Source organism: Natator depressus, chromosome 9 (assembly GCF_965152275.1).
Source record: "Natator depressus isolate rNatDep1 chromosome 9, rNatDep2.hap1, whole genome shotgun sequence".
Classification (NCBI taxonomy): domain Eukaryota; kingdom Metazoa; phylum Chordata; order Testudines; family Cheloniidae; genus Natator; species Natator depressus.
In genome coordinates this window covers 16746310-16768425 of record NC_134242.1, presented here as the reverse complement: position 1 = coordinate 16768425, position 22116 = coordinate 16746310, and positions in this window count along the sequence as shown.

The following is a 22116-nucleotide window of genomic DNA, read 5'->3' as shown; positions in this document are numbered from 1 at the left end:
AGGCAATTGTGTCATCAGACTATAATCGGCCACTTCGCTCCAAAACCTCCTTCAGGTGCTTTTGTAAACTTAGTAGAACTGCTTCCAGTATAACATGCATGCTGTGTTTCAGTGAAAGTCCAGTATATGTTCGCTGCAAATTTCAACATACATACAAATGCAGAGAAACAGTCTTCCAAAGAGCCCCACTGAGATCATTGGGAGATTAGGGCATCTGTCCTCCTTTCACAGTTAACCAACCATGAGTCTGATGGTGACTCTGGAAGAATTTTTGAACCTCCACCACGTGCTCTAGGTCTCCGATAGGTGTTACTACTTTCTCATTAAGGTTTGTGTTGAACATTGATGTGTCAGATGCTTAGGATGACTTAGGATGCTTAGGCTGACTGTGTCACAACCTGGCCCAGGCCAACTAGGGACAGTTACCGGTCTGTTGCAAGTGGACCCAATTGCAGGGTCCCAAATGCTTCTAAGGCAACTGGGTCTGAGACTGGGTAGAGTCTAGTCACTGTTCCTAACTCAGGGATTCTAGGGAATACTTCCCTGGCTCAAACCTTCCTTGAGACATGAGATTCCATAGTCCAGTCATCCTTGCTCCCCAAAACAGGGCCTCAGACCTCTCAAGCCCTTTAGTGTATGGCTACACTGCAACTAAAAACCTGTGGCTGGCCTGTACCCACTGACTTGGGCTTGTGGGGCTCAGGCTAAGGGACTGTTTAATTGCAGTGTAGATGTTTGGGCTTGGGCTGGAGCCTGGGTTCTAGGACCCTGTTAGGGAGGAAGTATGAGGGAGGAGGGTTTTTGGTATGCCCAAACTGAGAAGCTGCAAAACCTGCAGCTATGCAGGCACCCCTGTTAGAAAATCCATTGTTCCATGGGATTGGGCTAGTAATTGAGAGACAATCAAAATTAATGTCTCTAGATTGCTCAATGATGGCTTCTCAGTGGTAGATCTTCAGTGAGGTGCCAGGCACCTTTCTTGGGCAGGGTAGGTGTCTGGAACACATCATAATAGACTTGCCTTGGGGAAGGTTAGACACATGCTCTGCATATAGCTCAAAAATGGGAGGTTACAATACAAAGTGGAATTCACAATTGGACATATTTCAGTCTGTTGCAGATTGCACCCAAGAAGTTCATTCTTCTTTTTCATTTTATTTTTGTCTTGAACAAATGGCAAAAAGCTCATTGTCACTTTCTTCTCTGCATTTTTGGATGGCACCTTCAGCAACTCAGACACAAAGTTCTCTTCTCAGAAGCAGTATTAATGATATTAAGTAGGAATGTTTGCCCCCTGGTAGGTATGCTTGCAGACTTGATCAGGCCATCTCTCATGTTTCATCAACCATCTTGCATTAATGTCAGTGACAATTCTTTTAGTCCTCTCTTTAATTTTTCCAGTTCCTTCACTTTCAGCCTCATACTTGCACATTTAAATCTGTCTTGAGGAGTCAGACATGATTCCTTAAAACAAATAACTGGACTGTACCATGGCATGTTCCCCTCCTGCCTTTTCGCACCATAGGAACTATCTTGGACTCTATTGGTTGTGTATCCACCGTGCCATTTATTTGAGTTCCCTCCACCATACAGTCCCGTGCAATAATACTATTGTATTTACAATGTCCCCTGTGCTTTAGGCCCTTCCCTCAGGAACTGAGAGGAGCAGAGGTCTCCCTTCCCTGAGGCCTCTGTGAGACTGGGTTCAGCTAGCACTAGTGTTAGCTGCACCTATCCACCAGCTGCACTTCCTACCTGTGTCTCTTTATCAATCTTGAGCTGATGGACTAATTAGCTCACACAGCCTACTAGCCTGATTAGCTAATTATCTTTAATTAACTCAATCACCTTTCTTGGAGAGGGAAGAGGGAGGGAAATACTAATTGGTGTCAGAGTGATCAGAGTGCAGGCTAATCTGTTAACTCCCTGCACTCTTTCACAAGGACTCTTAGCTCCATTTGGCCTCTTTTACCAAAAGAAGCGGGATTAAGGAAACAGACTTCTTTACACAAATTCTAATTATTGAAATTTTATCAGCTTTTCCATACTATCTTATAATTTATGAAGAGTCCTAATTGATCTTTAGCTTTAAACTCTCTTTTCTGTGGTTGATTAGGATAAAAACTTGGAGTCTGTTCTGGAACTAGATAATTAGACATATTCCACTTGGTATTTATGCTTGAGAATTTAAACTGCAGTTTTTGTACCTTTCCTTGTCATATCTTCATGGCTCTCTCTTATCTTTATGATGGGGCCAAACTTGAGCATAACATCAGAACAGCCCTGAACTTTGGGAAAATCTGTACTCCAATACAAATCTCATTCTGAACTTAAAGGATAAGGCCCATTTCTAAATATGTATTTTAAATTTGTCTCTACCCTGTTTCGTTCTTTCTTTTTCTAGCAGTGGTTATCCTGGAAGGATGGCAGCACCAAAAAAAAAAAAAAAAAAACAACAAGACACACTACACTAACCTAACTGACACAAAGCACAAAAATTGCATTGACTTCTATATGCAATATAAAAACAGTACCCTCAATAAGCTATGATCTTTGCATGTTTCCTGTATAGCCAGAAACACTCATTGTAGTACATGTAGTTCATGTCTGCACTACAATGGCATAGTGTAGACGTAACCCTAGTTATGTTAATTTTTAGTCTCTTCTACAAACTTCTCCAACACAGGTTTTCATGGCTGGGAAGCGCTGTATTGCTTTTTTATCTGAGCTATCCACAGATCCAATTTCACACTGAATGAATTAAATGTGTAACATAATTTTTTTTGTCCTGAAGCTCTTAATTGACTAACGTCAGCTTTTTAACAATGTCAGTCAGAAATGCAAAGTCCAGCTACTATGATGCACCCCAGAAGTACCCAGGGTTGCGAGTCACCTCAACACCACCTGCCCCTAGCCTAAGGAAATCTTGTCTGTGCCTCCTGTGGATCAGCTCCCTGAAACCACCAGCCTCTGGCAGCACAAGCACTGCCTTCCAGGTCTTTGCAACAAGCCTCATTTCTGTGTACAGGTTAGCAAGAAACATATACCAATCTCTGAATCCTCAGAACCTAAGTTCCCGCTAAGCTGCATTCCTGCACTGCAGTGCAGGAGGCCACCAAGGGCTGTGCACTGCGGCTCCTCCAGCCCCGGGGCTGTGGCGCGGGGAGGAGACACATCTCTCCCCACAGCTCCAGGGAGAGATGCCTCTTCCCCAGCCCTAGCCCTAGCCTTAGCCCCGGAGCTGCTGTGGCGGGGAGAAACACCTCTTTTTTTTCATCTTTCCTGATACCCAGTCCCTCAACACACACCTTTAAGAACATCATTTTCAGTGTATATGAATGACTTCTTACACAACATCAATATATGCATTTCACAATGATACTGATGACCAGTGTGACACCGTCTTTTATTTGAGACCTCACATGACACTCTTTGATGAACTAAAATGTTACATACCAGACCCAGGTGTGCCTATGCACCACTTCACCAGTTAGCATCAAGAGGTTCTCAGGCCACAACTCCTTGCTGGCAAAATCATGTTTCTCCATTTCTTGATTCTGTGATCTCAGGTAAAAGACTGAAAAACCTTTGCTAAACTCTACCTTGGCCCAACAATCTCATCTCATTTTGCATAGGGGAAGACCTGGCTTAAATGGACTTGATGAAACATATTACTCATCATAATATGCTGGCTGACAACTAAGGCAGTGACCATTCAGAAAATCAGTGTCTGGACTGAAGAGTGTGATAAAGCCTGTTTGGACCCAGTTATAGCTGATGCTGCATCTGCTTACACAAGCCAGGTCCATTGTTACTTTGTTGTAAATAATGTACTTCTTGAACTTGTAATAACATTCCCTCTTGTTTACTTCTTCACAGGTGGCTTTGTCCAATATATCTTCCTTTACACTGCCATTTTCAAACACAAATATCACCTGCTGAGTCATGTCAATCATATCCCGTGTTTCTGTCAAATTGGAGAGAAGACTTCTCTGCCTCAAATTATTTTCCCACTGTTGACGAGCCTCTTGTGACAACAATTTGATTTGTCTCACCTTGTCTCTGTATTTGCAGCCGGTTGCACACCGCAAGCTGAATTAATAATTCTTTGCCTATTTCTAAATTCTTTGAATGGAAGCTGATCTGCTTCATCCATTGTTTCTTTCACCACTGCACCACCACTGACAATCTGTTATGTTTTGCAGGTACATGAGCATGTCTGAAACTTAAGACATACCAGGGGCAGCCTTCTCTTTTGTAATGACTTCAGAAAGATACTCTCTTGGGTTCTCAAGGCATCTTAAAGATAACTTACTTACACTTTTGAAGACTGTTATTTTTTTTGGATAGTCCTCTTCAAATTTCTTATGATACATGATAAAGTGACCCTCCAAATCATCCTCTTAGATAATGGTGACACTGACGAATGTGGCAGCTTGCATGGAACAGTACGGCTCATTCCATGATCTCTGTATCAATCTTTAAATAGTGAAACAACAAACAAATGAGAATTTGGCTGTTTGTGCAATTAAACGAGCAAAGGAACATAAAAGTTAATTGCAGCATTTTAAGCAAAGGCCTTAGCCTGCCCTTGGAGTTCTGGGTTAGTATTCAGGCACTCAGTTCCTACACCCACCTCACCCAGCATTCCCCTAAGCAGGTGCAAGAAAGGGTCTACTGGCCCCTAGTTGGTCAGTGTCTCCTTCTGGCCCTTCTTGTCCCCTGGAAGACTAAGTCTTGTTGGTAGCCTGGCCTGAGAGGGTTTTCCTTAAGCAGGGAGGTGTCAGGGCACTGACACCTCCAACAGGTGGCAAAAAGGGACCGATAGGTTCAGTCACAATGTGACATAAGAGAAGATTTCTTTCCCCCCACTCCCTATGTCCAGTTCATGATTTACATTTGGTTCTGTTAACCATAAATTCCCCTCCATTTCTTTGCTCCCTTCCACATTTCATCCCTGGGGTCTCTCTCTGCTCTCCTTGCTGCTCTCCCCAATTCCCCTCCAATGAAGATGTACAATGGGGTAGTACTAGAATCATAAAGAGATGTGCAGACCACTGCATGATTCAGAACCTGTGCTTTAGGGCTGGTAAAATCCAGCCAAGACCAGCTAGACCCACTACTGACAGATGTGCTTAGTGACTCCTTCAGAAAATGATGTCATCCCCCTTCCCTAAAGCATGCAATAATCCTGCTTCTTCTCAAGAAACCACCTCTGGATGCCACCAATCTTGCAAAGTTACTTCCCTGTCTCCAGCCTTCTGTTGCTAGATAAAATCAAAGAAAAAAGTCATAATTATGTTGCTGATTTTGTTTCAGCCTTGAGAGGGCCTTTTTGCCTGTCTGTATTAAACCCACTTTTTGAAACCTGATTCATGTTTCCTAGCAAACTTTGTGAGAGACTCTTGATGCAAGACCCTGCTCTTGGTCTACTGGGGAAAGTGGCCAACTTACCCAATGTTTCCTAGTTTTAGGCTGTGGCCATGCTACTTAAAAATCATCTGATTAGAAAACATGTTTGCAGATTAGATCTACTAATTATATTTCAGATGCTAAGGTTTTGCATGTTAGGTGCCTGGCTGGGTGGATGGAAAAACCCAGGTGGGAAAAATTATTCTTGAGCACAGGATGCTTCCTAGCACTACCTAGGCGTGCATGGGTTGAACAACTGTATTAAAAAAAGTTTCTCCATCTATGCCAGCTGGTGCCTGCTGGCAAACTTATGTTCGTGAAATGAGTTTCAAGATCTGATGCTGGAAACTGTCTGAAGATTGTGGCCCTGGCCTTCATGTTCTCACTCATGGTGAAACTACATGAAGCCATCCAGTAACCATGACAATGTCCACAACAAGGAAAATTTACACTATTCCAATCCCTAAAAAGGCTTCAAAATTAATGTCATAATACTCTTTAGGAAAAGGCACCATTAAAGGTAAATAACCTCTGTTGGTGAGAACTTCTTTCCAGGAGCAATGATTAGTGGGAGTGGCTCAATGTTTTTCCAGGTTTAGCCATTAAGTTAGCTGTTTTTTTGGACCATTTTACTGTTGCTTCATTTAGGTTCTCTCCCTTCCCTGAACATTAATGCAAGTGCACAGGTGATTAACAGTTACAACAACATTAGCAAGTTTCCTGTTGGCAGAGACTGACATTAGAAGAAATAAGTAGATATCTGACATTTTAAAGTCCGCCCTTTACCATGCATTCACTCTGAGAGGTGTTAACTCACTGACTGTGAGAATTAAAGAGTAAACTGTCAGCTTGAGCAGTATAACCATCTGATCCCTGTGTTAGCCTCACAATATGCTTAACAGGATTGTCATCCTCTAGTTCCCCCCAATCCAATAGGATACATAATTCTGAGCTATGTGCTGGCCAAATGGCAGAAGTATGTAGCTTCTAAAAATCAATAGGAAAAAAAGTATTATAGAAAAGAGCTGAGGCAATTCTGAACCTTCTCTTGCATTTCTTTTGGGAACAGTAAGATTTTAAGTGAATGCACCAAGCATCTTAAAGTCTAACAACAGATTAGCAGGTTAACTGTTGAAATAGGTTTATCAGATCAGCACGGTGCTCTTCTTGTAATTATGTTTTTACAGGCTCTTTAAGAGATGGTATAGGAGAAGGGCTTGTGATGTCAGAGTGGCTAGGGCTTAAAAAGAGGGATGAGAGCTAATCAAGATAAGTTGAATTTGTATTTAAAGCAAAGTCAGCGTTAGTTAAGACAGTTTTTTGACATGTTAATCCTCATGTGTTTTAAAAGCTGCCAATCATGTGACTAAGGCAGCTTGAAATGAAGACTGATGGTGAACATACAAACTCTTGGATGTTCATGGTTTTCTCCTTTATCTTGAAACTAAGGTCTTCATAATAGGTGTAAGTATACACATTAATGGATTTTAAAAATGCTAGTTGTTTTAGTGTAATGTGGTAGTATAGTCATGGTTATACAATATCAGGAAATGTATGATTTTTCAGATTTTGGTATTAAATATCCTCACATCACAACAGAAAAATCATACATCTACTTTTAGTCTCCTTTATGGCATTTTTAAACCATGGTACTTAACTCTAGATACAGTAACTTTAGGAAGAGATAGGCATGGTATATGACAGGTAATACAGATGATAAATTATGTGTGTTGGAGCATTGGCTATCTGTTAGAAATATTCTCATGAGTGAATAATCCTTGAACATGTGGCTGGAAGCTTAAAATTTTTTACAAAATCAAATGGATCAGTTTGAAGATTTTTTCAAAATCTTTTTCATAAATAGAACATGTCCTGTTTTTCCAGATGGTTCATTGTTCCATATACATTTACTCTTCTAAAAAAATGCTACCATACTTAGCAGAAAATCTCAAATAGATACAATAGAAAACTGAATGCCAGTTATCTTAACCCAGAGGAACTAAAAATATTTAATGATGAAATATTCCTTAAAATTAACTAGCTGTTAAGCAGCTACAACTTAGTCTTCATGTTAATTTCTCTTATTTGAAGTACAGTAGAAAACCTCAATTATTTGCACTAATGACTGGGAGACACTTTATGGACTATTCAGGCTACTGAACCATAACATGTACTTCATTGTTTTATTTTTACAAATGTAGTTTAGGTCGATCTATCTAAGATGTCTCTAGCATGTGTGGCCTCTTGATATCTAATGGGTCCTAATGATACTGTTCTGCAGAATAATAGTATTTTGTACATCTTTATACATTGTATTATATTTTGTAAAAATATTGAAGTCTTAGTAAGATGAAACTTCCTCACACACAGCTATTAAAGGGAGTGTGACCACTGGAGGAGAGTAAATGGGTTTGTAGACTGAGAAAGATTGAGGCTCTACTTTATTGCATTGTAGACTTAATATTTCAAGATCTCTGTAATTTCCTTACATTTTAGTGAACATGAACTACATGTCTGTTTTCATAGTGAATAATTTCTCTCAAGATCATGGAAAATTAAGATAGTCTCTTCTCTCCACACTCTGTACAACATGCTCGTATCTTCTAGTCATCATCTTATGGAGAGAGCACTGTCCCTACTAAAGACAGTGTTGATGCAAGTTACCATGTATGGGTCTGATCCTGCACAGTGCTAAGCTGAAAGCCCTCAGCTTCTGCTGAAGCTCCTGAATGTTGGGCTGCTCAGTATCTCTCTGGATCAGGCCTGAAGTCTGAGATTTTATGTAGTAATTTCACTGCATAAAATGTAGTTTGGTTTAAGTCTCATGGCTATGCATATTAACTCAGAAAATAACACTAGTCATTGTCGTGGGCTTGGTATTTGATAACAGCAGCTTATATCTAATCTAAGGTGACCTCCAAAGAATTTTCTTAAAATTTGGGTTTGTGACCTTTTTTGCTTCACAATACATAAAGAATGCCTGAAAAGTTGTTTTTTTTTAAATCAGCTTGTTTTATCTTAGACATACAAGAAATGTCAAGTGCAGTTTTATCTGATTTTGCTGGAAAACTTCTGGGAGGTTTCAGGGATGTTTACTGTGATCTCTAATACCTTAATTGAAGAGGGAAAGCATTGAATATTTACCAAAGGCTTTATTTAGTCACACTGTTAGTTCATCACTGAAGTTGAATAGGTGTGTAAAAAAAACCAAACCCCAAAGAGTTTTAATCAATCTGGATAAAAGTCCCTTCCTCTTTCAGCAGCTCAGTTTTCATTCTCTTGGCTCTGGTGATGACGTTATCTGCACTCGGATACGATTTTCAAAGGAATTTAAATCAGATGCCCAAATCCCAGTGAAATTCAATGGGATTTGGAAGCCTAACTCCCTTAGGTTCCAGTCTAGTTCTCCAGCTGTCAAAGAGTTTTCCAGCTTATCCAGAACCTACATTTCCAATGTTACAAAACAGACAATATAAAAAACCCAACCATTTCATGCCAGCTTTATAAGTCAAAAAGGTTAAAAGAGCACTAGCTTCATTTTTTTTCTCTTTGCTGGTCCCCATTAATACAGTAGATCATCTACTGCAAGGTCATAGGTCTGAGGTTTTTAGTGTGATGTATGAAGCCTGGTAATTATTATTACTTTGTTTTCACTGTACCACATCTTTATGTTTCTAAATAGTTTGTGTTCAGGAGCAGCTCCTCTACTGGGAGTCCTGGTGGATGCAGAATACTAGAGAGGGTGTACACACGGAGACACAAACATACTGTGCTCTTATTTAAACTTAACTTCCACTAGAGGTCTGCTTGAGCCTAATTTTAAAGCCCAACCTGGATCTGATCTGGATCCAAGCCCATCTGATTGTACCCGAGTCCAGGAAGGTCATTTTTCATCCCAACTGCTGCCCACCAAATCTGAGTCAGCACCGTCACTACCTCTGCCCGTGGGGTTGGCACATGGCTGTGTGCCCCACTCCTGCCAGCCATTGCTCTCTGATGTGCTGTGTGTGCTGCAACGTGTCAGCACACTCATTCCACAACACACACTCTTCACAGAGAGGCAGAGGCCAGCAGGAGTGGGGCATGCAGTTGCCACCATGCCGACCCCACAGACAAGAGAAGGCCATCAGAGCTGACCAGATCCAAGCCCGAGAGGGTCCAGTGGAGTTCTGTCCTGACCCAAACCCAAAATTTGTAGTAGGCTCCCTCTGGGTTTGGGTTGGGTTGCAGAGCTCTTATCTTGTTTTGTTATTTCCCTTAATCTAAAAATATAATTCAGACTGATACTAGATTATAAACTTTTAGGAGCAGGGCTTCTTATATGTTTGTAAAGCCTAGCACAATGGGGCCTCAACTGAAGCCTTTATTTGCTACCACAAATAAAAATAAATATTAATAGAGCTAAGGTTGTGAGAAAGATGGTCCTGTGGTTAAAGCACTACACTGAGACTCAAAAGATCTGGGTTGAATTCCTAGTTCTGCCATGACCTCCTGTGTGACCTTGGCCAAGTCACTTAATTTCTCTGTGCCTCATTTCCCCATGTGAAAAATAGGAATAATAACTCTTCCTTTCTCCCACCTTTTGTCTGTCTTATCTATTATATTATAATATCTTCAGGGCAGGAACGGTCTCTTACTAAGTTTTTGGACAGTGTGTAGCACACAGGGGTCAGGGACTGATCTTGGTCATGGCTTTTAGATGCTAGTGTAATACATGTAGCTAAAGGTTGCCTTAGAAATGTGCAGAATAATTAGCCTGCTCCTACCCCCATTAACTTCAATGAGAACAAGATCAGTCCTAATAATAACTATTAAAATCAGCTCTAGCATGTGGAAATTAAACTCCATTTACTTCAGCAGAGGCTGCACCCACTAACATCAGGGTTGAATTTGGCCCTAGAACTATTGATGGATGAACTACAGCTTCCAATTTTGGTATTCAGATGGGTCAATAATGGTGTAACATGCTGATATTTTCTACAGTTACACAGATTGTAAAAGTATGCAAACTCCATTGGCGACATACACAGAGTAAATATAGTTATTTTTCCTCCTTGAGGAAGAAAAATTGTTCTCAATCCAGTTTTAGGACTAGACTCTAATCTCAGTCTCAGAGCAGTTTGCGCCCACGTATCTGGGATTAGAATTTAGCCCTCTAAATCTAGTCTGTTGTCTGATAACGTTCGCATACTTTTTCTTTATTTGTTAGAACTGCCATTTATTTTGCTAGCTGTGGACTTATGAATCCAGCACAATTTCAAACTTTGGTAGTTTTAGGGTAGTTTTAAGGCAAAAATCAATAAAGATTTCAGGTTTTACTGTTGGGACTAAATTTGTTTCCTTTTAAACAGAATCTAAACTTGTTATAATTGAGGCAACCAAGAAAGCTTTTCTAAAAGAAGACGCAAAAAATGTCAGGAGAGAAATATACAATATTTACATCAATATTATGTTGAATACTATTCAAGAAAAAGATGTATTTTTAAAAAAAATTGTTTCCTTTCTCTTTAACTTACTTGAGGATTTTAGAAGTACACTTCCTTCCTTCCAAAAGAGTAGAGCAGAGCCATTGCAATGATATATTGCAAATTACTTTTTAAATGGTAATTCTATATGCACATGAAGTATGTCAAAGCAGTCTTTAAATTAATGAAATTTTAATTTATATAACTATAAAGAATGACACTCTTCCAACAAGTCCATATTATACATGATATATTGTGATTGTTAGGGTAGGTTTTGCCAAAAGCAGTAGATTGCTTTGAATAAATTGTCTAGATACATATGACTGCTATACACATTTTGACACTGCACATAACATGATTAGATTTGTGAGTGTTTTTAGTTCATGAAGTTTGTGTCTTGCCACCTCTTGCCTAATAATTTGAGACAGAATTAGCACTGGGTGAGTGGTTCTGCCTGCTGCCAAGAAGGGTTTGTTGAGGGTAAGAATCCAAAGCTAGAGATTAACTTGTCTTCATCCTTGTAATGTGCTGTACAGCCAGGATTTGTGCAATAGGATCAGAGAAGAGTCATACATGAATGTAGCACTGAACAGCTGGTGTGTATGCATTTTTTTATATGAACCCAGCTTCAAAATTTTGAGCAGTCTTTCAGTTCTCACCAATGTCCTAGCTAATATAGGAATCAGAAGTATGCTTTCTCTATTTTCAAAGTGTTTTTGTTTTATATGGCAGTTTGTAGTATGATAGCTGTTAGGAGGCAGAGTGAGCCTTTTAAAAGAATCATGAATTTGACCCATGATTTAGGGCACATGCTAATTGCTGTTTGGTCTGGGTAGGAATTTTCCCAAAGGAAATAGCATTACTGAGCTTGCCATGTACATTATGCGTGTTTTTACTTCCCTCTGAGGCTAGGTCACTTCTAGTCTTGAAGCAGGCTGAACCTAGACAAACTACTGTTCTCTTCCAGTAAGGCAGTTTCTGTGTTTTCAAGTCAACTGAAACTAAACATTTAAGTTCTAATCTTCCTGCAGAGAGAAACCATATGCAAGATTGTGTCCTCTATGCAAAATGAACATAGTCCAAATTCACACTAATGATATTCTGAAGTCCAGTATAAAGAATTAGATTTGGAATTTCAGAGACAAGAGCATTTGGGAAATTTTCCTAGTATAGTCAAAAGAAAACCTAATGTAAATTACATGGGATATACTAAAACAATAAGGAGTCTGGTGGCACCTTAAAGACTAACAGATTTATTTGAGCATAAGCTTTCTTGGGTAAAAACCCCACTTCTTCAGATGGGATATACTGAGGCACCAGTAAAAAACAATGCCTTCACAGAACCTCTAACATGAAAAACTCACATATGAGTGGAATCTTCTCTCCGGCTTGTAAATTTTCAAAGCCTGGTGTTTCAGTAAAAGCATCGGGCTACACAGCCTTTGTGGAGGAAGCCATAGATTTATGTTGCTCAATTACATTAGTTAAGACCATAGTAGCTTGAGATGGACAAGACCTAAGACTCCTAAATTGGGTGTATCAACTGATACTAGTTTGGGTCTTGGTATTTGCTTATCTTTATTCAAACCACATATCTGCAAATATTTCTGATGCTTCATCAGATTAATGGAAGCTGAATTATTTGCTGCCATATTTCCACAGGACATTTACAGTGGAAACATCACCAAAACCAAAATACAACCTTCACCCCCGCCCTCTCAAAAAAACGGCAAAACGAAACCCATCCAACTTTCCCTAACAGATGCTTCAAGGCAGTATCTGAAATAGCCCTGGCACTAGCTCGCAGAACAATCGTGCTATTTAGCAAGAGCATGTTTGTCAGCAGATTGTAACTTTCTGTACAATCCATGACTGTAGTTAACTTGTCAAAATCCAAATACATTTTGTGAATGACATGGAAACCAGTGCAAATGGTCACCTGCTAACTACAGTCACCTTTACCTGGTCTAAACTGAAAAGTTTTAGTGGGCTAGCTATTTTGGTTAGGGGTGTGATTTTTTTACTGAAATAGTTACACCAGTAAAAGTTCTAGTGTGGATGCAGCTTATAGTTGATGTGGATATGCCTTATAGTTATACCAATATAGCTTAGTCCTTTTCCCATACAGGAATAGCTATACCACAATAAATCACTTTTATACCAATATAACCATGCCCATGCTAGGGGGTTGTAATGCTTTATACTGGTATACGTAAATCAGTACAACTTTCCAGTGTAGACAAGTCCCCTGGCAGCTGTTAATATCTTATTAATGTCAGTTTTTTGTCTATAGTTTTTCTGGTTACTAAAAAGGAAAGCAAAAAGACACTTCCTGGTCTCCAAGCTCTGTCTTCACACCCAGCCCTTGCCACTTCACCTCCCACCTCCAAATACCCCACTCTCTCATGCTTCAGGACACAAGCCAAACCCTGAGGAGGTTACAATGAAGCTTCCCCTATAGGCAGGCTGTTCGGTAATTGCAAAGGTTTAGTGCTTTCCTCTGAAGCATCCAATCTGGCCACTGTCAGATACAGGAAACAAATTAGGTAGACCACTGGTCCAATACGGTATGGCAATCCTACATTCTCTCCCACTAGTTACCTCCTATCCCCTGAGCCATTGTAAAAGTAGTTCAGTTCAGCGCTAAAGCGCTTTAGCGCTGAGGCACCTTTAAAAATACTTTAGCGGATCAGAAGCACTTTGGCAGCTCAGATGTGCTTCAGCAAACATCCAGCATCCTAAACCACTTTAGACTCAAGTGCCCTAAAAAAAGTGAATGAAAACAAGTCTTAAGGTGCATGTTCAGACCCATAGCTTGAAAACTTGAAAGATACTAAGCTATATATCTTCAAATCTGTCTTGATTTTCCTCCTCCATGAGGACTAATGTAATGGTCAGTTTGGTGTCTAGTGTTTCAGCCATTTGTGAGTTAGGAGACTTTTTTTTAAAAGTGGGTCACATTTTTTCCTGGTGAGAGTAATTCCCTCCCCCGCCACCGTATAACTCAAATGGCTGAATTAATTTAATTCACATTCCTTCAGTAAAATTCACTTTGGGACTGAGACCAACTATGGGAATTTTCAGAAAATGGTACAGTTTTCTGAGAAATGGGGGCTGGAATGGAATCCCACACTCATTCTGTCTCACTGTAAAGTATTTGTGATTAAAGTATGACTCAACTATGCATATACAGTTTATTATAAAGTAACTAAGGACATGGTTATTCCCTTGTTTTGGAATTGATTTGGAATCCACACAAATTCTAAGGATTGATTCCCTCAAAGAATATAGATATCTGATAATGAACTACCCTTTTAAAAGTATGGTTTTCTGTGGAGGATCTGTAGATTTTGGAAGTCCATGTTCATTGTCTCGCAAAAATTTCCATATAAAGTGTGCTCAGTTTAAATAAATTCTCAGTTTAGTTGAACTGCTTACAGATTGTTTTTTCCTGCTTTCATACCATCACCAGTGCTAAAGCTTCCTTCCTAGGCCAAATTCTTCCCTCAGTGACATCTTTGCAACCCCACTGTCTTCATGGACTTTGCACAGGTGTAACTGATTGGCCCTATAATTGGATTTTAGTGAACAATTCTGATGATGATGAATAGAATACAGCTCACTCAATTTATTGGCTCAGCAGGAATACCAGGGGAGGGAGGCTTTGTGTGGGCAGGGGAGGGGTAGCAGGAATGTTAACAATGAAGTCTGAATTTTAGTGGCATGTTTTAATTCCATGTGCACCCAGAGCCATGGATAAGCAATGTCTTTTAAACATGAGAAAATGGAAATATGGCAAATATAATTTTAAAAATGATAGAAAATGGCAAGCAACCTGCCCTTCTTGGGGAGACATGGTAAATCTTCAGTGTCCTTGCTGTGTCTGAGTGGAAGAAACAGAAGTTTCTCCTCCCACCCCTATTCTGAATTCAGTTGTTGTGGGGGCTGAGGGAGACATCTTATACAAGATGGTTGCCTGGAATCCCTTGTCTCCCCTCATCGTCTGCTCAGTATTTGCAATGGGATGGAGTGCATTAGAGAATGTGGGAGGTGGACACTCTTCCAGGATTTCTGCTCCCACCTCTTGAACCATTGCTTATTTACTGAGCTGGGGACTCTCACATCTCCTTCCATAAACTCTCAAAGGCTGCTTGGATTACTACAAATCTGTGGCACTGCTGAGACAAACTTTGCCTGCAGTTCCTCAGGCACTCTTTCTTCCAAGTCCTGGTATCTCCGGCTCTGTTAGGAATGAATCACCTGCTACTCCTCGTTCACTTCCATGTCCCCTTTATTGTCTTTTCAGTGAGTGGGGTGGGACATAGGGATGAGGGGAGTGACCACTGGTTAACTCTAAAATAGCAACAGTTCTACAGGGTTTGGGTCCAGAAATTCTGGCTGCAGCTCATTTCCTCTCTTTCTGCTTCTGGTCTCTCTCACCTTATCAGCAAATTCCTTTGCAGTCTGTTGGGTAATGTGGTAATTGGGGCGGGGGGAAAGAGAGAGGTGCAAATCCTAGATTATGAGAACTGTGTTCTGCATTGTGACAGTTTAGGTCCAGAAAATTTGGCTGAAGTGAGCTGTAGCTCATGAAAGCTTATGCTCAAATAAATTTGTTAGTCTCTAAGGTGCCACAAGTACTCCTTTTCTTTTAGCCTCTCAGGGGCTCTCTTTCTCTGCTTACAGTGATTCTGATCTGTTAGCGGAAAGCAGCCATTAGCACAGGGGTGGGCAAACTTTTTGGCCCAAGAGCCCGGTGCGAAACTGTATTGAGGGCCAGGTAGGGAAGGCTGTGACCCCCAAACAGCCTGGCCCCCGCCCCCTCCCCGCCCCCTGACTGCGCCCCTCAGAACATCCGACCCATGCAACCCCCCCTGCTCCTTGTGCCCTGACCGCCCCCTCCTGGGACCTCCCGCCCCAACCGCTCTCCCCGGGATCTTACCCCTTATCCAACACCCCCTGTTCCCTGTCCTTTGACTGCCCCCTACCCCCCGACAGGCCCCCTGGGACTCCCACACCCTATCCAACCCGCCCTGTCCCCCGACCCCTGACTGCCCCAGAACCTCCGCCCCATCCAACCGCTCCCTGTCCCCTGACTTCCCCCCGGGACTCCCTACTGCCATGCCGCCACCGCCCACTTACCATGCCTCTTAGAGCGGCAGGAGCTCGCTGCCTCGCTGTCGGCGTGGCTGCGGGGAGGGGGGACAGCAGGGGAGGGGCTGGGGGCTAGCCTCCCCAGACAGGAGCTCAAGGGCCGGGCCAGATGTGGCCCGTGGGCCATAGTTTGCCCACCTCTGCATTAGCAGCATTGTCAATAGGGCCCAATCCTAGTGTCACTGACTTTAGAGAAAGGAGGACTTAGGGTATGTCTACACTACGAAATTTGGTCGAATTTATAGAAGTCGGTTTTTTAGAAATCGTTTTTATATATTCGATTGTGTGTGTCCCCACAGAAAATGCTGTAAGTGCATTAAGTGCATTAACTCGGCGGAGTGCTTCCACCGTACCGAGGCAAGCGTCGACTTCCGGAGTGTTGCACTGTGGGTAACTATCCCACAGTTCCCGCAGTCTCCACTGCCCATTGGAATTCTGGGTTGAGATCCCAGTGCCTGATGGGGTAACAAACATTGTCGCGGGTGGTTCTGGGTACATGTAATCGGGTCCTATCTCCCTCTCTCCCGCTGTGAAAGCAACGGCAGACAATTGTTTTGCGCCTTTTTTCCTGAGTTACCTGTGCAGATGCCATACCATGGCAAGCATGGAGCCCACTCAGCTCACTTTGGCAATTAGGAGCACATTAAACACCACACGCATTATCCAGCAGTATATGCAGCACCAGAACCTGGCAAAGCGATACCGGACGAGTAGGTGACATCAGCGCGGTGACGTGAGTGATGAGGACATGGACACAGACTTCTCTGAAAGCATGGGCCCTGCCAGTGCAGGCATCATGGTGCTAATGGGGCAGATTCATGCGGTGGAATGCCGATTCTGGGCTTGGGAAACAAGCACAGACTGGTGGGACCGCATAGTTTTGCAGGTCTGGGATGATTCCCAGTGGCTGCGAAACTTTCGCATGCGTAAGGACACTTTCATGGAACTTTGTGACTTGCTTTCCCCTGCCCTGAAGTGCATGAATACCAAGATGAGAGCAGCCCTCACAGCTGAGAAGCGAGTGGCAATAGCTCTGTGGAAGCTTGCAACGCCAGACAGCTACCGGTCAGCTGGGAATCAATTTGGAGTGGGCAAATCTACTGTGGGGGCTGCTGTGATGCAAGTAGCCCACACAATCAAAGATCTGCTGATATCAAGGGTAGTGACCCTGGGAAATGTGCAGGTCATAGTGGATGGCGATGCTGCAATGGGATTCGCTAACTGTGGTGGGGCCATAGACGGAACCCATATCCCTATCTTGGCACCGGAGATGGCGAGTACATAAACCGCAAGGGGTACTTTTCAATAGTGTTGCAAGCTCTAGTGGATCACAAGGGACGTTTCACCAACATCAACATGGGATGGCCGGGAAAGGTACATGATGCTCGCATCTTCAGGAACTCTGGTCTGTTTCAAAAGCTGCAGGAAGGGACTTTATTCCCAGACCAGAAAATAACCATTGGGGATGTTGAAATGCCTATAGTTATCCTTGGGGACCCAGCCTACCCCTTAATGCCATGGCTCATGAAGCCATACACAGGCAGCCTGGACAGTAGTCAGGAGCTGTTCAACTACAAGCTGAGCAAGTGCAGAATGGTGGTAGAATGTGCATTTGGACGTTTAAAAGCGCGCTGGCGCAGTTTACTGACTCGGTTAGACCTCAGCGAAACCAATATTCCCACTGTTATTACTGCTTGCTGTGCGCTCCACAATATCTGTGAGAATAAGGGGGAGACGTTTATGGCGGGGTGGGAGGTTGAGGCAAATCGCCTGGCTGCTGATCACGCGCAGCCAGACACCAGGGCAGTTAGAAGAGCACAGGAGGGCGCGGTGTGCATCAGAGAAGCTTTGAAAACCAGTTTCATGACTGGCCAGGCTATGATGTGAAAGTTCTGTTTGTTTCTCCTTGATGGAACCCCCCGCCCCTTGGTTCACTCTACTTCCCTGTAAGCTAACCACCCTCCCCTCCTCCCTTCGATCACCGCTTGCAGAGGCAATAAAGTCATTGTTGCTTCACATTCATGCATTCTTTATTCATTCATCACATAAATAGGGGGATGACTACCAAGGTAGCCCAGGAGGGGTGCTAGAGGAGGGAAGGACAATGCCACACAGCACTTTAAAAGTTTACAACTTTAAAACTTATTGAATGCCAGCCTTCTGTTTTTTGGGCAATCCTCTGTGGTGGAGTGGCTGGGTGGCCAGAGGCCCCCCCACCGCATTCTTGGGCGTCTGGGTGAGGAGGCTATCGAACTTGGGGAGGAGGGTGGTTGGTTACACAGGGACTGTAGTGGCAGTCTGTGCTCCAGCTGCCTTTGCTGCAGCTCAACCATACACTGGAGCATATTGGTTTGATCCTCCAGCAGCCTCAGCATTGAATCCTGCCTCCTCTCATCACGCTGCTGCCACATTTGAGCTTCAGCCCTGTCTTCAGCCCACCACTTACTCTCTTCAGCCCACCACCTCTCCTCCCGGTCATTTTGTGCTTCCCTGCACTCTGACATTGTCTGCCTCCACGCATTCGTCTGTGCTCTGTCAGTGTGGGCGGACAGCATGAGCTCAGTGAACATTTCATCACGAGTGCGTTTTTTCTCTTTCTAATCTTCACTAGCCTCTGGGAAGGAGAAGATCCTGTGATCATTGAAACACATGCAGCTGGTGGAGAAAAAAAAAGGGACAGTGGTATTTAAAAAGACACATTTTATAGAACAATAGGTACACTCTTTCACGGTAAACCTTGCTGTTAACATTACATACATTGCACATGTGCTTTCGTTCCCAGGTCGCATTTTGCCTCCCCCCCCCCCCCCGCATGGCTAACCCCTCCACCCTCCCCATGGCTAACAACGGGGAGCATTTCTGTTCAGCCACAGGCAAACAGCCCAGCAGGAACAGCACCTCTGAGTGTCCCCTGAAGAAAATCACCCTATTTCAACCAGGTGACCATGAATGATATCTCACTCTCCTGAGGATAACACAGAGAGATAAAGAACGGATGTTGTTTGAACTCCAGCAAACATACACTGCAATGCTTTGTTGTACAATGATTCCCGAGTACGTGCTACTGGCCTGGAGTGGTAAAGTGTCCTAGCATGGAGGACGCAATGAGGCTGCCCTCCCCAGAAACCTTTTGCAAAGGCTTTGGGAGTACATCCAGGAGAGCCGCGAATGCCAGGGCAAATTAATCATTACACATGCTTGCTTTTAAACCATGTGTAGTATTTTAAAAGGTACACTCACCGGAGGTCCCTTCTCCACCTGCCGGGTCCAGGAGGCAGCCTTGGGTGGGTTTGGGGGGTACTGGCTCCAGGTCCAGGGTGAGAAACAGTTCCTGGCTGTCGGGAAAACTGGTTTCTCCACTTGCTTGCTGTGAGCTATCTACAACCTCATCATCATCATCTTCCTCGTCCCCCTCGTAGTGGTGGCTGAACCCCCTAAAATGGCATGCAGCTCATCATAGAAGCGGCATGTTTGGGGCTCTGACCCAGAGCGGCCGTTCGCCTCTCTGGTTTTCTGGTAGGCTTGCCTCAGATCCTTAAGTTTCATGCGGCACTGCTTCGGGTCCCTGTTATGGCCTCTGTCCTTCATGCCCTGGGAGATTTTGACAAATGTTTTGGCATTTCGAAAACTGGAACGGAGTTCTGATAGCACGGATTCCTCTCCCCATACAGCGATCAGATCCCGTACCTCTCGTTCAGTCCATGCTGGAGCTCTTTTGCGATTCTGGGACTCCATCATGCTCATCTCTGCTGGTGAGCTCTGCATGGTCACCTGCAGCTTGCCACGCTGACCAAACAGGAAATTGAAATTCAAAAGTTCGCAGGCCTTTTCCTGTCTACCTGGCCAGTGCATCTGGGTTGAGAGTGCTGTCCAGAGCGGTCACAATGGAGCACTCTGGGATAGCTCCCGGAGGCCAATACCGTCTAATTGTGTCCACAGTACCCCAAATTCGACCCGGCAAGGCCGATTTAAGTGCTAATAAGCTTGTCAGGGGTGGAGTAAGGAAATCGATTTTAAGAGCCCTTTAAGTAAAAAAAAAGGGCTTCATCATATGGACGGGTGCAGGTTTACATCGATTTAACGCTGCTAAATTCGACCTAAACTCCTAGTGTAGACCAGGGCTAAGCCCATAATGAGTAAGAGCCATCATCTCTTTTGTAAAGGGACTGCTCAGTGCAACAAAAGCAAGTCTACTCACAGGATTGCAGGGTGGGAACTTGCCGCTTTATTTAACTATATCAGAAGGGGGGAAGGGCAGGGAATAAGGGAGGAGTGAAGTATTGTTCCATCCCATAATTCTCTAGATAACCCAGTTAACCCTATCACGACCACTTTACTGCAGTCTCATACCTTAGATTTTTAATTTAAAAAGATGATGTTAAAATTAAAAAAAATGGTACAGAGTTTAAGCATAGAAGTTTCTGGTTATCAGGGAATAAGGTACAGATTATCAAGGGGTGCAAAGTTCGGTTTAGGATCGGATGGGGTAAGGAATACATAATCTGCAATATCCCCGATTGGAGGTAAAAGGTTAATGGGTCAAAGTACAGACATTGAGGTATGGGGGTATTTTGTTCATATAATGGCTATGTTCAGGTGTGGAGTATAATGAGTGGAAACAATGATGAGGATGGATTTACCCTCATTTGGTGAGATTTAATGTTCAGTGAGTTTATGGTTCCAGTTCATATGGTCCAATGGAAAAAGTCTCTCGGTCCCTTTCTCGTAGTTGATGCATGATGTCGTTCCGGCTCACACTCCCTGGTACTGTCAGCAGGTGGAAGGCGTGGGTGATCACCACAATGTCACACAGGTTCCCCATGTGGGGGATGTTGGCACCACCATGCCTGTGGGCGATGTAGACCAGCTCGTTGCTGGCTCTCTGGGGAAGGAACAGCCACTTCTTCACCAGCTGCCAGCTGATCTTGTCTGCCTTGTTGAGGGGTACCTTCACCACAGCGGATCCCCTTAGGACGAACGAGATGCAGGGGATCAGGAAGGTGTTCAGGGCATTTATCTTCTGCCACAATGCTAGCAGGGAGGCATCGATCTTGGCGGCATCCTGCAAGATCTCCTGGATGGTGTCCTTGGATGTCTGCCGGACACGGAAACCCATCAGCGTGCCGAGGTGCTGGTACGCGTGCCCCTCTGCCAGGGGGATGACGGGCTCGCCCTGGATCTGGAACCCCGTCGTCTGCACTGAGTCCCTTTTGCTGCCATCGATGTGGAGAGTTGCGCACTTCTTTGCATTGAAGCGGAACCCCGTCCAGTCAGCACCTCGACTGGTGGCATCTAGCATACATTGGAGGCTCTCTGGGTCGTCCATGGTCAGGACCAGGTCATCCGCGTAAGCCAGGACACTCACCCTCTCACCGTGGAGGTTGAAGCCATCTGTGCCATTGGAGATCGCTCACAGCAACGGCTCCATGGCAAGGTTGCAGATGATGGGGCTGAGGGGACAGCCCTGCTTAACTCCACTCCAGATCGGGATCTCAGCGGTCTCCCCTTTGACCGAGCGAATGGTGATGCTGCATCCCTCGTACACCTCTCGGATCACATGAAGGTAGTTCTCTGGCATCCCAAACTCCTGGAGGGTGGCAAAGATGTGGTGGTGGGGCATGGACCCAAAGGCATTAGCCAGGTCGAGCCACGCTACTGTGCACTGCCTCCGTGCCCTTCTGGCCATTTTGATGGTGGTTTGGAGGACGAAGTTCTGTTCATAGCAGCCCTCGCAGGACATGAAGCCTTTCTGGATGGAGCTGATGGCTCCCCCGCTCACCGACCACGCCGTGATCCTCGACACCAGGCAGCTGGCATAAAGCTTGTACATCGTGGAGCAGAAGGAGATGGGCCTCCAGTTACTGGGGTCATCCCGCTCGCCCTTCTTGTACACCAGTACAGTCAGAATTTAATTCTACAACCATTACTTACCCCACTGAAACTAATGGGAGGTTTGTCTGCATCAAAGCTGCAGGATTTGGTCCAGGGACACTTGTATTTTACCTTGTTTCCTTCCGCATGATTTGTTCAGCAAAGCTTTTAAGCTAATTGTGTTTTTGAGCTCCTATCTATCCTCTGGTCTCTG